Raw genomic sequence first — 16,412 nt, forward strand, 5'->3', positions numbered from 1 at the left:
CTTTCTGTGCCTTGTTTTGGACCAAAACTTGGTGTATGGACCTTTTGGTGACCTGTCGGCCACCCTCCAAGGCTGTCGGCCATGGGAGGCTTTTGTCGGCCATGGGTGTGGCTGGTCGGCCACCAGTGGTGGCCAGTTGGCTATTAGTGGTGCCCGACGGCCACCAGTGACTTTTTCCAGATATTTGTTGCTAGTTGTGCTTGTTGTCGCTTACTGAACTACATCACCATACACATGTATGGTGAGATGTTTCTAAGCTCAATACTTGTTTTTGTGTATATAGGGGGGTTCCTCCCCCCATTTTTAGAGGTTAGTATTTTTAGAACAAAAATCTCTCTCTCTCTCTCTCTCTCTCTAGAATTTTCTCTCTCTTGTTATTTTGGACACACTTGCCTAGTTTCTCTTGGCTTTTGCATATCAACCCTTGACCAAACACTCTCACCTTTGGGCTGAGATTTTGGAGCCTCCTTTGAGCTCTAGAAGGTGGTTTAAGCTCAGATTTGTGCCTATTTTGTGCTTTGCTTCAAAGGTATAGAACTTACCCTATTTGAACTTGCTTTGTATGTTTGTTTTGCCATCCTTTCTTACTGTTTCAAGGCTGGTTTTGAAGTGTAAAACCCTCTATTTTTATGACCTAAAACTGGTGGTTTAAGGCTATTTTGTGTTAAGGGGTTGTCTACCATTCTTGCTCATTTGTTTGTGAAGCTTTTGTACCATTTTTCATCACTTTCAAACCAACTTTTTTTGGGCCTTTTAACCACTGAATCTCAGAGGTTTTTCAGTGGTAAAAACATTGTTTTTAAGTCTAAAATTGAAGGGGTTAGCCTCCCCTCCTTATGTCTTGTTTGCATGCCTAGTTAGCTTCATGAGTTAGCTTGTTTTTCTAGCTTAATTTAGCTTATGTCCAGCATGTTTTTGCCTCTGAAATAACCTGTTTTGCCTCTATTTTGGGCTGGTTAGTTCAATTGAGGCTTGTATTGCATAGTTGTAGTGTTAGTTCCTTCACTAGCTTAGTATTTTAACACTTTAATCATCATTCTTTTGAGTTAATAGCATGTTTTAATGTTGTTTTACACTCCATTTTAGCACTTAAAATCTCTGCAACCTCTCTCTTTGCTTTACTTTTTTATTTGCTTTTGAGAGTTATTTCAAACTTGGGTTCTTTTAAGCATAAGATTGAGGTTATGCTTAATGGTGTAATCCTCTTTGAGGGTTCATTACCAACGGCATAATCTCTCTCATGCCTTAAATTACCCCTTGGTTAACACTTCTTTTGCTTTAGAGGACATTCACTAATGGACTTAATCAATTAAAGAATGAATCGGTAATATAAAATGAGTAAAATTAACAAGTAAAAGAGGCAAGATAAGCATCTTTTGTGTTGCATTGCATGTGTTCGAATCGGACGTTAATTCGAACATAAGGAAAATGAGACATTTCATACTCAAAAGTGATGAAGTGTGCCATTTTCCTTGGTCACCATCACCCTTGATTATGCATGATAGGGTGGTGGTCTTTTTGAGTCTTGTTTTGCACTCATTAAACTTGTACAAACTTGGTTCTTTGGCCATCATGCATGGAAATTGCTTTATTGGTGGTTTGAGAGCCAAGAGTTTCACTCCTTTGAGCTTGTGTGATGATAAGGAGTGTAAACTGTGACACCCCTGTTCCGTAGTATGTTAATTGGTCCTTAACATGATGTGATTATGTATTTTGATATGATTTTGTGTTCCACTATGTGAAAATATGTGGTTTGAAATTTTATCTGTTCATCGTAGGAATATCTGTTTGAGTAGTCTGCTTTGGAAATTTAATTGAGGGCCTTATCGGCCACGGAACCCGAAATTGATTACGCCATTGTGGTTGGCATAATTTTTAGGGCCTACGGTGAAATTTAATTGAAATTTGATTCTGGTCAATTTAAACTGATTAAATTGATAAATTAAGTACCCCATTATTTTATATTAAAATATCTGTTAGTGGGGCTTGTTGTATATTTGTATTGCACTCTCCTTTAGCTCTCTTAAAACTCAAAATCTGAGTTAGACAATTGAGAGTGAGAGAGAGGCCGGCCATGGAGAGAAAAAGGGAGAGATTTGTGTAATTTGGGCTCAAGACTTGGGAATTTGAAGATCTAGCTCAAGATTTGGCTAGAGCTTGAGTGTTGAAGCTCTTAGGTAAGTGATTTCATGAACTCTTACTTGTAATTTGTAAGTTCAAGGGTTGTTTGTGATCAAGAACATGTAATGAGTTGATTTTTGTTGAGATTGAAGTCTTAGAACTCATGCATGTAAGAAATTACTTTGAATTTGCATGTTTGAGCTTGAAACACATGATTCATGTGGAGTTTTGGTTAAAGCTCATGTTGTAGTCACCATTTGTACCATCTAAGTTGAGAATGATGAGCATCTCCCACATGCATGTACAAATCATGGGAGTATAAGTCTTGAATGTTTGAATTTGAGCATGTTGATGATGGGTTTGAGATAATTTGGGACATGCATGTAGATAATTCATGTAATTGAGCTTCCTAATGTTGTAATCTTGCATTAGTAGCATGTTAGCATGTGTAAATGTGTAATTTGAACCATTGCATGCAAGAAATGTAGATGGAAAACTGATTTGGAGCTCAAGAACACGATCTGGGAAACCCAGATTTTTGAGGTCCGCTCGAGCGGGGTAATGGCCGCTCGAGCGGGAAAATCGTGCTCCCAGCATTTTTGCAGAGTTGGATGTCCGCTCGAGCGGGACACTTCACGCTCGAGCGTGGATTTTTGTAGACAGACCTTCAGCTCGAGCGCTCTATTCCACGCTCGAGCGCATCTTTCGTGCAACCAGTACTTTTGCAGGCCTTAAGGGTCCGCTCGAGCGGAGAAGCTTACGCTCGAGCGGGGACCCTGTTTCCTGGAATTTTGTTCATGCATTCTGTGATTCGTTTTCCGTTCTCTTTCACTTGTAAGCACTCTTAGGCATGTGTTAAGCATTGTAAATGAGTTAATGAGATAAGAACAAAGCCTAAAGAGGAATATGTGAATTAAAGAGCGGATTGAACTGTTAGTGACCCTTTTGTATTCATGAAATGTGTAGGGTCAAGCTCCAGGGCGCATCCACAAGCCGATCACTGTGAGTAATATCAATATTTGAAAACTTGTCAATGTCCAATTGTTATTCCCCTATAAATATTATGAGTTGTTAATTGGGATTGTGGACAAAAGTCTGACAAGAATAAATGAATGAGTGGGCCAAAGGCCGTTTTGACATGAATGAGTGGGCCAAAGGCCGTTTTGACATGAATGAGTGGGCCAAAGGCCGTTTTGACATGAAAGAGTGGGCCGAAGGCCGTTTTGACATGAAAGAGTGGGCCAAAGGCCGTTTTGACATGAAAGAGTGGGCCGAAGGCCGTTTGACATGAATGAATGGGCCAAAGGCCGTTTGACATGAATGAATGGGCCGAAGGCAGTTTTGCCATGAATGGAAACCCGGATGGGCCAAAGGCCAGAATGTTTGGAACTACAGTTACTTGACTTGCATTTCGTATAGTTATATATATTTTGCTGTTAAACAGAAGTATGAATTGGGCCCAAGGCCGTTTGGAGCATGTTGTTCTACATATTGTTATGTAACTGTTATATTTGATATTATTCACTGGGCTATCGCTCACGCTCATTCATGTATTTGTAGGTGAGCCAAAGGAAGTCCAAACCCAGCCCCAGTGAAGTCTGCTAGAAACAACAGGAGTTTTGGGAGAGTCAGCCTTGTGCCTCGCGCATGAGACCATCCTTGCCCTTTTACTATGTACCTATGTTTTGTCTTGTTGGCAAGGACCTAGTGCATGTCTGTATGTAGTCTGTTATAGGTTGACTCGTTTTGGACGATCCTGTCTGTAATGAATTTGGTGAAACCGTACTTTTGATGTGAGTTATTAACGTATCTGAGTATGGTTTGTTTGATATGCATACAAGCACGGCTCTATGGACAAAGTTTTTAATTTTGCTTCCGTTTGGCCCCCATTAACTCTGTTAAAATATGTTTAGAACAGTCTGAGGCCGTAGGTAATCTCATGATTACTGGCCGGTTACGTCCTTAACCCACGGGGGCGGGTTAGGGTCGTGACAGAGTGGTATCAGAGCACGAGTTAATAACTCACACACTTGTCCAAAAAGAGCAATAAGCGTCTAGATAAGATCTAGGATGCATTCATGTGATAAATACGAGTTTGGAAGCATTGATTATATGCTTAAATGTTTTGTTATGAATAATTATATGTGTAAGTTGTGAACTACTTGCATTACGAATTATCTGGAAATATGTGCTCCTTAGTGTATGTGTACTTGTGTACCTTTGGTATGGAATATAATGCAAGTTTAATCAGATGGTGAGAACCAGAGGTGATGAGTTAGAGGAATCCTCTGCTGCCAGACTGGACAGAATGGAAAGACTGATTCAAGAAATGGCAGAAGCTTTGAGACAGTAACAAGAGTGGCAGCAACAGTGGCAGCAACCACACCCGCCACCTCCACCTCAGGCACCGCCCGTGCCAGATAATCAAAATGATGATCGGATAATTGCTCTCACCAAGGAGTTCAAGAAAATGAAACCACCACAGTTTCATGGTGGACTGGATCCTTTGAAAGCGGAAGCTTGGGTTCTTGGGATCGAAAAACTGTTTGAAGTATTTCCGTGCTCGGATACACAGAAAGTGCTTCTAGCCACTTTTATGTTAGAAGACGAAGCGAGAAGATGGTGGATGTTGATGCGAGAAAACCACAGGGATGTTGACTGGGTGAAATTTTTGGAAATCTTCTATGACAAGTACTTCCCGCAGTGTGTCCGGGACAGGAAAGTGGCAGAGTTCATGGAACTCAAGCAAGACAGCATGACTGTAGCTGAGTATGAGGCCAAATTTACTGAGTTGGCCAGGTTTGCACCACACGTAATTGACACTGATTATAAGAAGGCAAGGCATTTTGAAGGTGGGCTCCGAAGTGACATCCTAGAGCGGGTGAATGTCCTGAAATTGGAGACCTACATTGGGGTGCTTGACCGGGCCATTATATCAGAGGCTAACATAGCTAGACAAGCTAAGCCAACAACCGAATGGAAAGGCAACAAAAGACAAGGCTTCTTTTCGAAGAAGAGATTTTTGAAAAAGCAAAACACGGGCTCCTCAACTACTTCCGGTTCTTCCCGAGACACAGCTCCCATGTGCAACACTTGTGGCAAAAAGCACCGTGGAGTCTGTTACCGTACATCAGGAGCCTGTTTTAAGTGTGGGAAACAAGGGCATATAGCCCGAGATTGTAATCAGAATAGTGGGAAGATAGCTGCTAGCTCCACTGCATCGATCCCGAAGCCGGGAAACACTCTGAGATCTGCTACTACTGGGGATACAGTGAGACAAGGGAGAGTCTTTGCACTCGTTCCGGGTGATACACGGAATGCCAATGCCGTTGTCTCAGGTACTATCTCGATATGTAATCAGGATGCTTTTGTGTTAATTGATTCTGGATCAACGCATTCGTTTGTGACATATGCATTTGCATCTAGACTGAAAAGACCCCTAGAATTGTTGCCATATTTGTTATGTGTGTCTGCTCCATCGGGAGAATCTGTGTTATGTGACTATATATATCGGTTTTGTGACATGCATATTGAGGATGCTACCCTATATGTAGATTTGTTGCCCTTAAACTTTAGACACTTTGATGTAATTTTGGGCATGGATTGGTTGACCAAATATTGTGCTACTATAGATTGTGTGACAAAGAGGGTTGTGCTTAAACCACCAGAACAGGAAGAAATTGTGTTTGTGGGAAATGGGGTAGTACCTCCACCATATTTGATATCTGCAATGAAAGCATGTAAATTGATCAGGAAGGGATGCCAGGGTTATTTGTGTTATGTATTGACTGAACAATCCGTGAATGTTGAATTGAATGATATTCCCATCGTTAGAGAATTCCCAGATGTGTTTCCAAATGAATTACCAGGGGAATTGGTAGACAGGGAGATAGAGTTTACTATTGAAACTGTGCCAGGCACCCAGCCTATTTCTAAAACTCCCTACAGGATGGCTACAGCCGAAATGAAAGAATTAAAAGAACAGTTGCAAGACCTTCTTGATAAAGGGTTTATCCGGCCCAGTACTTCGCCTTGGGGCGCACCAGTGTTATTTGTAAAGAAAAAGGATGGTACCTTACGCCTATGTATTGATTACCGGGAATTGAACAAGGTAACGATAAAGAACAAATATCCCTTACCCCGTATTGATGACTTATTTGATCAGTTGCAGGGATCACGGGTGTTTTCTAAGATTGATTTGAGATCTGGGTATCATCAGCTGAAGGTTAAAGCAGAGGATGTTGAGAAAACCGCATTCAGAACGAGGTATGGTCATTTTGAATTCCTTGTCATGCCATTTGGAGTGACTAATGCTCCGGCAGCGTTTATGGACCTAATGAATAGAATTTTTAAAACCTACCTTGATGAGTTTGTTGTAGTCTTCATCGATGATATTTTGATTTACTCTAAAGATAAACTTGAACATGAAGATCATTTGAGGATTGTTTTACAAATACTTCGGGAAAGAAAACTATTTGCTAAGTTAAAGAAATGTGAGTTTTGGTTGGATGAGGTTATTTTCTTAGGGCACGTGGTCAACAAGGAAGGAATTTCAGTGGACCCGCAGAAAATAGAAGCAATTGTGAATTGGCCTACACCAACTAATGTGACAGAAGTTCGTAGTTTCATGGGCTTAGCTGGGTACTACAGAAGGTTTGTAAAGGACTTTTCGAAATTAGCTGTGCCTCTTACCCAATTGACACGTAAAGGACAACCATTTGAGTGGAATAGGGAAAGAGAATCAGCCTTTCATGAATTGAAGACAAGATTGACCACTGCACCAATTTTGACACTACCTTCAGGTACGGAAAATTTTGTGATTTTCAGTGACGCATCTTATAAGGGTTTGGGTTGTGTGTTAATGCAGAACGGAAAGGTTATTGCTTACGCCTCCCGACAGTTGAGGCCACATGAGAAGAATTATCCAACACATGACCTAGAATTGGCCGCAGTTGTTTTTGCTTTGAAAATCTGGCAGCATTATTTGTATGGGGCAAAGTGTGAAGTCTACACAGATCATAAAAGCCTAAAATACTTCTTCACGCAGAAAGAGTTGAATATGCGTCAGAGAAGATGGTTGGAATTGATAAAAGATTACGACCTAGAAATTCAGTATCACCCCGGAAAAGCTAATACAGTGGCTGATGCCTTGAGCAGGAAATCAACAGGGAGTATGGCTTGTTTGCTTACTGAACAAAGGGAGATTTTGCAAGACTTTGAAAAGTCTGAAATTGAAGTGGTAGTGTGTGAACAGGGCGGATTGATAGCCGCTATTACAACCGAGCCGGCAATTGTTGATGAAATCAAGCAAAAACAGAAAGAGGATGAGTTCCTCAGAAAGGTAATTAATGAATTTGAAGTCAGCCCAAAAGCAGAGTTCAGTATCGAGAATGGAAAGTTGAAATTTCGAAACCGAATATGTGTTCCAGTTATTCCGGAGCTAAAGAAGAGGGTCTTAGATGAAGCCCACAGATCCGTATTTGCTATGCATCCGGGTAACAATAAAATGTATCGGGATTTGAAACAAACCTATTGGTGGCCTAAAATGAAGAAAGAGATTGCAGAATATGTGTCCAAGTGCCTTCAGTGTCAGCAAGTTAAGGCCGAACATCAGAAACCAGGAGGTCTACTTCAACCTCTCCCCATTCCTGAGTGGAAGTGGGAACATGTGACTATGGATTTCGTTGTTGGCCTACCTCCGACTTCCCGAGGTATGGATTCTGTTTGGGTTGTAGTTGATAGACTGACTAAATCTGCACATTTTCTGCCTGTCAAAACTACATTTACTGCTTACAGGTTGGCTACTATTTATGTTGATGAAATTGTCCGCTTACATGGAGTTCCAGTATCCATTGTGTCGGATAGAGATCCGAAGTTTGTATCTAGATTGTGGAAGAGTTTGCAGGAAGCTATGGGAACAGAACTAAGGTTCAGCACTGCATTCCACCCACAGACAGATGGGCAGTCAGAACGAACAATACAGACTTTGGAAGATATGCTTCGCATGTGTGCTTTGGATTTTCAGGGGAGTTGGGAAGATTACCTGCCACTTGCAGAATTTGCCTATAATAATAGCTTCCACTCCAGCATCGGTATGGCACCATACGAGGCTTTGTATGGTAGGAGGTGTAGATCACCTATTTGTTGGACAGAGGTCGGGGACAGAGCTTTGCTCGGGCCTGAAATTGTACAAGACACCTCTGAAAAGATCAAAACTATTCGGCAAAGGCTCAAAACAGCTCAAGACCGACAGAAGAGTTATGCAGATGTCCGGAGAAGACCTCTTGAGTATGAGGTCGGCGACCATGTGTTCATCCGTGTTTCTCCAATGAAAGGCCAAGTCAGGTTTGGGAAAAAGGGCAAGTTGACGCCCCGTTATATTGGGCCGTTTCAAATTTTGGAGAAACTTGGTCCAGTTGCTTATAGAGTTGCTTTGCCACCGGGATTTGAGCAAATCCACAATGTGTTCCATGTGTCAATGTTGAGGGGTTACCTCCGAGACCCGTTGCATGTGATTGATTATCACCGGATTGCTATTGATGAAAATATGGAATATGCTGAATGGCCGGAAAGAATTGTTGACCGACAAGTGAAAGAATTGAGAAACAAATCCATTCCAATGGTGAAAGTGGAATGGAAGGAACACTATGGGACAGATGCTACATGGGAAAAAGAGGAGGAAATGCGTCTACGCTATCCACATTTGTTTCCCGACGAAGGTAAGTTAAGTTTGGAGGACCAAACTTCCTAAAGGGGGGAAGACTGTGACACCCCTGTTCCGTAGTATGTTAATTGGTCCTTAACATGATGTGATTATGTATTTTGATATGATTTTGTGTTCCACTATGTGAAAATATGTGGTTTGAAATTTTATCTGTTCATCGTAGGAATATCTGTTTGAGTAGTCTGCTTTGGAAATTTAATTGAGGGCCTTATCGGCCACGGAACCCGAAATTGATTACGCCATTGTGGTTGGCATAATTTTTAGGGCCTACGGTGAAATTTAATTGAAATTTGATTCTGGTCAATTTAAACTGATTAAATTGATAAATTAAGTACCCCATTATTTTATATTAAAATATCTGTTAGTGGGGCTTGTTGTATATTTGTATTGCACTCTCCTTTAGCTCTCTTAAAACTCAAAATCTGAGTTAGACAATTGAGAGTGAGAGAGAGGCCGGCCATGGAGAGAAAAAGGGAGAGATTTGTGTAATTTGGGCTCAAGACTTGGGAATTTGAAGATCTAGCTCAAGATTTGGCTAGAGCTTGAGTGTTGAAGCTCTTAGGTAAGTGATTTCATGAACTCTTACTTGTAATTTGTAAGTTCAAGGGTTGTTTGTGATCAAGAACATGTAATGAGTTGATTTTTGTTGAGATTGAAGTCTTAGAACTCATGCATGTAAGAAATTACTTTGAATTTGCATGTTTGAGCTTGAAACACATGATTCATGTGGAGTTTTGGTTAAAGCTCATGTTGTAGTCACCATTTGTACCATCTAAGTTGAGAATGATGAGCATCTCCCACATGCATGTACAAATCATGGGAGTATAAGTCTTGAATGTTTGAATTTGAGCATGTTGATGATGGGTTTGAGATAATTTGGGACATGCATGTAGATAATTCATGTAATTGAGCTTCCTAATGTTGTAATCTTGCATTAGTAGCATGTTAGCATGTGTAAATGTGTAATTTGAACCATTGCATGCAAGAAATGTAGATGGAAAACTGATTTGGAGCTCAAGAACACGATCTGGGAAACCCAGATTTTTGAGGTCCGCTCGAGCGGGGTAATGGCCGCTCGAGCGGGAAAATCGTGCTCCCAGCATTTTTGCAGAGTTGGATGTCCGCTCGAGCGGGACACTTCACGCTCAAGCGTGGATTTTTGTAGACAGACCTTCAGCTCGAGCGCTCTATTCCATGCTCGAGCGCATCTTTCGTGCAACCAGTACTTTTGCAGGCCTTAAGGGTCCGCTCGAGCGGAGAAGCTTACGCTCGAGCGGGGACCCTGTTTCCTGGAATTTTGTTCATGCATTCTGTGATTCGTTTTCCGTTCTCTTTCACTTGTAAGCACTCTTAGGCATGTGTTAAGCATTGTAAATGAGTTAATGAGATAAGAACAAATCCTAAAGAGGAATATGTGAATTAAAGAGCGGATTGAACTGTTAGTGACCCTTTTGTATTCATGAAATGTGTAGGGTCAAGCTCCAGGGCGCATCCACAAGCCGATCACTGTGAGTAATATCAATATTTGAAAACTTGTCAATGTCCAATTGTTATTCCCCTATAAATATTATGAGTTGTTAATTGGGATTGTGGACAAAAGTCTGACAAGAATAAATGAATGAGTGGGCCAAAGGCCGTTTTGACATGAATGGAAACCCGGATGGGCCAAAGGCCAGAATGTTTGGAACTACAGTTACTTGACTTGCATTTCGTATAGTTATATATATTTTGCTGTTAAACAGAAGTATGAATTGGGCCCAAGGCCGTTTGGAGCATGTTGTTCTACATATTGTTATGTAACTGTTATATTTGATATTATTCACTAGGCTATCGCTCACGCTCATTCATGTATTTGTAGGTGAGCCAAGGGAAGTCCAAACCCAGCCCCAGTGAAGTCTGCTAGAAACAACAGGAGTTTTGGGAGAGTCAGCCTTGTGCCTCGCGCATGAGACCATCCTTGCCCTTTTACTATGTACCTATGTTTTGTCTTGTTGGCAAGGACCTAGTGCATGTCTGTATGTAGTCTGTTATAGGTTGACTCGTTTTGGACGATCCTGTCTGTAATGAATTTGGTGAAACCGTACTTTTGATGTGAGTTATTAACGTATCTGAGTATGGTTTGTTTGATGTGCATATAAGCACGGCTCTATGGACAAAGTTTTTAATTTTGCTTCCGTTTGGCCCCCATTAACTCTGTTAAAATACGTTTAGAACAGTCTGAGGCCGTAGGTAATCTCATGATTACTGGCCGGTTACGTCCTTAACCCACGGGGGCGGGTTAGGGTCGTGACAGTAAACAGTACAAACAACTTGTAAAATTACATTGTTTTGCTCTGTTGTGCTCTCTGTTGCAGCAGGGAAGTCGAAACTAGTGGTGGCCGACCGGCTACCATCAACAGCTGACCGGCCGGCCACCTTTGTTGGCCGATCGACCATCAGCAGTGGCCGACTGGCCCTCTTGTCGGCCACCAATGAAATTTAGCAGATTGTTCCTGAGGCAGAATAGATTTGGTTTGGAGAAGAGGAAAGTGTAAGTGCTTCTGTGCAACAGAGGCTTGCAGTAGCAAAATAGTGGCCATTCAGATGGAATACCGAGCATGCATGCATCCCTCACTTTCCGAAGCCTTTTTATTGCTTTGCTTAGTTAATTAGTGGTAGGTAATTCATGCAAAGTTGTAATTATTTAAGTAGATCAGTTAGTTAATTCCCGTTGTAATTAATTAGCTTAATCGCTTTATAATTAGTTAGTTATGTGTTTAGTTAATTAATTTGGTTTGTAATAGTTAGTTAATCCATATTGTGTTGTAATAGCCTAGCTTAATTAGGTTAGCTTAGTGTAGCTTAGCTTATTCATTCGGACCCTCCTTCGCGAGGCCGTAATGTTGTAATAAGTGTGCGTGCGTGTGTGCATGTCTTCCAACCCCACGTTTTTCTCCCTTTTATTTACCCGCTTTTGATGGTTAGATTAGTGATATTTTTTATTAGCATACCTTATGCTTGTATGTTTGCATCCATTCATTTGTCTTGAATGCACCGAGGCTCGGCGAATCATTCAAACTGTATTGCCATTTCAATACATCTTTGAATACGTGTTTGACCGTATGTTGTTCAAATCGATTCATGTGCCGTATTAGTAGCTGAGCATATTAAATTGCATATTGCATTTGTTGCATTAGACACTTAACATAGTTAGGATCATGCATCTCTCTAACTAGTTTCTCTTTTGGCTTGAAATACTCGGTGAGTTTTTATGCTTTAGCATACTTGCATCAGTGCAATTGCCATGTTGCCATGTTTTGCATGCTTGCCACGAGGCTTTGTGCTTAGTTGATAAATTGCATGAATGCTTGTGGATGAAAGCTTGTTGTTTGAATTGCAACAATTCAACGAATGCGCGTTTTAAGCCCACTTTGTTGTGGCAAAATCTTGTTTTAAGCCCACTACGTTTGGTGGCAAATCCGCATCTTTTAAGCCCACTTGAGGTGGAAAATTCAAACCATTTTCAAAAACAAACATGAGTTGAATTGCTGCAAGTCTTGCAAACTAGTCTATATTTGCATGTGCGCGTCACATAGTAAAGCTAGCTTAATAACCAAAACAAGAGCACATAATGTTTATTAAAACATCATATCATGATTAGTAGAGGCCGATCTTCGATCGGGCGAGCGGGAGTGCTCAATTCATGACCTTCCCCTCTCGTACCTAAGTTCCCGAGCTAAGGCAACTTTGGTGATGACGGACACGTGGACTTTGGCACGAGTCAGGGTTTCCTAAATTTTTCCAAAACAAAAATATTTAGGTGGTGACTCTGTATCTGGCAAAGTAGCTAAATTTTGGGATTATTTGATTCAAAATCGATTTTCCAAAAAGGTTGGCCAGATTTGGACTCTTTGGTGATTATCAGTTTCACATTGCACTTTGTGAGACTAGATTTAGAACTGCGGAAATCCGAACTGCGAAGCCTTCTTTTCAACCCTTCCCGAAAGGTGGGGCGCGAAAAAAGGCGAGTCCTCAATTTCTGGCGACTCCGCTGGAAAATTAGAGGACTTAACTCGAACTCATGATATGTTGTTTTATGTACACTTATGTGTTTCTTTGCATTTGCATTTGCATCGGTGCGCCTAAGTCACAGTGTTTGCCATCTGCTATTCCTAAACGATTTGTCTGAGGCTTGCTTGGAAAAGCTTGCCAAAAGGCTGACCAGTTGCGGGCTCTGCCATGATGGGAACACAACCCTTGGATCTAGATTACAGCTGTACCGTTTGATCCTCCTTTCACTTCTCGGTATTAGGTGTAGGAGGTATATTAGGTAGTCTTGCTGAGGTATCCTTTTTTGACCAATCGACCTAGTTGCATATCGGAAACCATAGAGACTGTTCCAAATTAGGACAGGTTGCTTTCCTGAATGCAGGATTGTGTGAAACCACTTGTTGTGCATAGTGAAACCCTAGCTCCTAACGAAACTAGGACAGGGTAACCCTTACCCCATTGTAGGGGTGTTTTGGCTCTCACTTAACTCGTATGTGTATTACAGTGAAACTGTACAAGGATGTGCATATCAGTTCCCAAGTTGGTATCTGTTTTGGGGCAGAACTCAGTAAAGAGCACAGTCATTCAGCTATGATCATATCTGTTCTAGTGAAATTGGGCTGAGATGCTGTCTGTTTTATCTTCTGCAAGGTAGTCCTGGAACCATAGCTTCAAAAGGCTCCAATATCCCCCAAGTACTCTGGACTTGTGTCGATAGACTTTGTCAGGGCGAAAATTGTTCAGAAGCAAACTGTGTTTACCTCACTCCCACCGGTTACAAGACGAAGGAAGTTAAGGCCGAATTCACCAGTGCAGTTTCTACAGCAGTCATTCCTCAGTTCACCTAGGTCTAGTCTGGTCTAGGAACAGTTGTTTGCATTCAACTCAGGACGAGATCAATCACCCATTCTTATGGCTCAGTATCCCCCAGCCAATGTGGAAGAACTAATACAACACCTACAACAGACAGTCGAGGCACTGCAGCAGGATGCAGTCCGTCAGGCTGAAGTCACGGCTCGTCAGGCTAAAGTGATAACCCGGCTACAACAACAATAGCCATAACCAGCCATGGCTTCTGCATCTCATACACCTCTTACGGGTAACCCGACACCCGGAGCCACTGCCCATACTGCTAATGTCCAAGAGACTCAGAGCAATCTGGCGGAGCCAATCCCAGAACAAGCCACTAAAGCTCCTATCTATCAAATCGAAGCTCCATTGAATTTGAGGTTGACCCAACTACACTCAAGGTCAATAAACTGGAGAAGTTATTCAAACAAGCACAAGGAGTGAACTCCATCCTGGATTTAGAGGACGGGTATACTGAATCTGCAGTTACCTTTCTGGAGCGGTTTAAAATGCCGCATAACGACTGCTTCGATGGCTCTGGAGACCCAATGGTGCATCTCCGCCTGTTTTCTGATATCCTAAGGCCAATGGGTCTGACCCCAGCCCAGAAGTTGTCTCTTTTCGGCCGAACCATGTCTGGGATAGCTGTAATCTGGTATGCTAAATTGGAGGACTTTGTGAAACAAAACTAGGAAGAACTGGCTGAGGCCTTTATTGGTCAATACTTCTACAACATGCAGATCGAAGTCACAACTCGTGATCTCAAAGTCACTCGCCAAGAGCTAAAGGAGGGTTTCTCAAAGTTCGTGACGAGATGGAGAGAGAAGGCCTCGATGATGACTACAAGGCCTTCTAAAAAAGATCAAATTAGGATGATTTTTAGGAATTTGCATGGAAAATTGCTACAGAAGATGATTGTTCTAGCTCTATTTACTTTTCCAGAGTTTCATGAAACGGGGGTTCAAATCGAGGATTCCATCAGATAAGGGGTCTTTGTGGAAGATAATGAGCCTTTGAAGAAGAATGTTGTTTGAAATTCCAATGCTACTACTGAAAGCCGCACAACTGCGAAATGCTCAGAAGTCAACATTGTCACCACTCACATCAATGGCCAAAAACCAACCATTTCAACTCGGCCCCAAGCCCGAAATTTCCATCCTCTTTACATGTGTCTCTCTCAAGCTTTGAAAATGCTACTAGAAAAAAGGTACCTAGAGCTCCTAGAACCCCGACCCCTTTCAAATCCTCTTCCACCAAGATATGACCCAGCAAATACTGTGCCTACCATCAACAGCGCGGTCATGATACAAACCGTTGCATCCGCCTCTATCATAAGATTCAGGATCTTATTGACGAAGAGATCATGGCTCCACCAAAAGGGCCTTAGGCCACCCCTAACCTATTACCTCCACATCTCAATCTAGTCCATACACTACTATCCACCTACAACTCCAGCATATACATCACCCCAGCCCATTTACTCAAGCCTGAGGTGTTCATTCTAGAAAGTGCGGACTTGTGCATGATGGATGCACTTGAACCCCAATTATCTCAAACCCCTGAACCCACTACTTCTGAGTTGATAAGCATGATTAAAAATCTTCAGAGAATGGTGGCAGATTTAGCCTTTGGGGTTTTGGCTCCATCATCGACCACATCACATGCCATAAATTTCACGCCAAAAGGCTCCCTAATCTTAGGATGGGCTGCATTGGAAGAAGGCTAACCCCTTGGCAAAGTGGAGGCAAATGGCAAGAACCAGGTAGGGACAGACATTGGTCCCTATGAACATCTTCAGTGGGCTATTGAGGCTTTGAAGGCTGATGGACTGAACAAACCGCAAGTGCTCGCAGTTGTTGCAAAGATTGTGGATAACACTTTTGCCACTCAGGTTTGGGGCATTTCGAATCAAGGAGGAAGTCGGGAAAAGGGATGTCGAACCAGAAACGCCTCTTTCAGCTCCAATCCTACACTCGGAAGAGATCATCAAACCCATTCAGCACCTGCCAACCCCTTTTGCCGGTACATCCAACACAACTTCAGAAACCTTAAGCCATCAGGCCCTAGGCCAGAGGGTCTTCAATCCCCTCTACATGACCTTGTCCAAAGCTCTCCAAATCCTCGTAGGACACGGCCATCTCAAACCTCTAGACCCTCGGCCTCTCCCGGATCCCTTTCCAGCCAAGCATAATGTTGCCAAGTACTGTGCTTTCCATCAACAAACCGGTCAAGACATTGACAGTTGTTTTCGTATTTTCCATGAAATACAAGATCTGATTGACAACAAGGTCATCGTCGCACCAAGTCCTGCAAAGTCTATCAGTACTGGACCGATGAACTTGGGGGATAATATGATTATGTGATCGGGGGATGAACCACCTGCTGATGGCGCTCATTTTACTCCAAATGTTGTGGATGACACGCACTGTTTCGAACAATTTGAAAATGCTGTTTATTGTACTTTCTGACTTGGGTATTAAGTCAGTTTTGTTGTGTTGTATTGAGTCTGTCTTGTTGTATCGAGTCATTCTTGTTGTGTTAGGGTCAGGTGATTTCGGGGGTGTTACCTCGGGCATCACTTTCTTGTTTTGTGTTTGTCTTTTCCGTTCTTTCTTTTGAATCTATTCCTACCATTGAGCCAGAAGATCTGAATGAAACGACCGTGATTTTCGCCTACTTTTCTGTGCCT

The sequence above is a fragment of the Camellia sinensis genome, chromosome 11 (genome assembly GCF_055761805.1).
Source record: "Camellia sinensis isolate YWXY chromosome 11, ASM5576180v1, whole genome shotgun sequence".
NCBI lineage: Eukaryota > Viridiplantae > Streptophyta > Magnoliopsida > Ericales > Theaceae > Camellia > Camellia sinensis.